Genomic DNA, 1,033 nt, shown 5'->3' with positions numbered 1-1,033 from the left:
TTGGCAGTGATCATTTGTATGTATTGTACATACATTAATATATGCATGGCATACATATCTTAGCTTGTTATGTTGACAACGAATTAACGGGCATTGCAGTAGGTAACAATGCAAGTAATATGACATTTCCTTAATGGCCTGTTTGGTAAATGGATTTGACCCGATTATGTTGTTTGGATATACTTAAAATTTGGGAATTGAAATTGCCCAAATTCAAGATTATAAAGACACGAGTATATTTTGATATATTGAAATTCCAATCCTAAACATGTCATTTCAAAATTCTAATATGCAACAAAGTCATACAAAAGTTTTCATCCCCTTCTCCAATTTTTTCTCTCTCCTAGGGTTCTTCAACATTGAAGCACACACAAGTTCTCTCGCCCCTCCTCCATTAAAGCGAGCTTTGAATTTCTTGCTCGACCATAGAGTGTAACTTATTTAAAATAGCTGAAATTTAGTAGACTAATTTCTGAAATTTGCAACAGCTCTTTGAATTCTCCATTGAAGCAGTGCGCGAGCTTTCTCTCTCCTCCATTGCACCAACATTGCAACTTGATACCAACATTGCAGCAAGCAAAGCAAATTTGGGGATTTAAGATTGACGAAAAGAAAAATTTGGGGAAGAGATGAAACTTTGGGAATTTAAGAGGAAGGGATGAAAATTTGGGAATTGAAGATTGTGGAGGAGAGAGAAAGGAAATCCGTGTGAATTAAAAGTGTAATTTCATTTTCTTAGAATTTGAAATTCAAGATTTCAAATGCTGAAATTCAATTCCAACATTTAAAATGAATATCTTGTTTCCAAACACAACCTAAGAGGAAAGTACTTCAAGGATGTATTATACAAATTTGCACTTCACCCTCTTTTATATCAAGTATAACAAACCTTAACTTACAATTTTTCTCTAAAATTGTATAATCAATCATGAGGACCAAAATAAAAAGTTACTTAAAAAAAAATAATTAAAAAAAAAAAAAAAAAAAAAAAACCAAAAAAAGCGGAATAATAACAATGATCTGTTTAATCGTG

Source organism: Chenopodium album, chromosome 6 (assembly GCF_948465745.1).
Source record: "Chenopodium album chromosome 6, dcCheAlbu1.1, whole genome shotgun sequence".
NCBI lineage: Eukaryota > Viridiplantae > Streptophyta > Magnoliopsida > Caryophyllales > Amaranthaceae > Chenopodium > Chenopodium album.
This window is presented reverse-complemented; position numbering follows the sequence as displayed.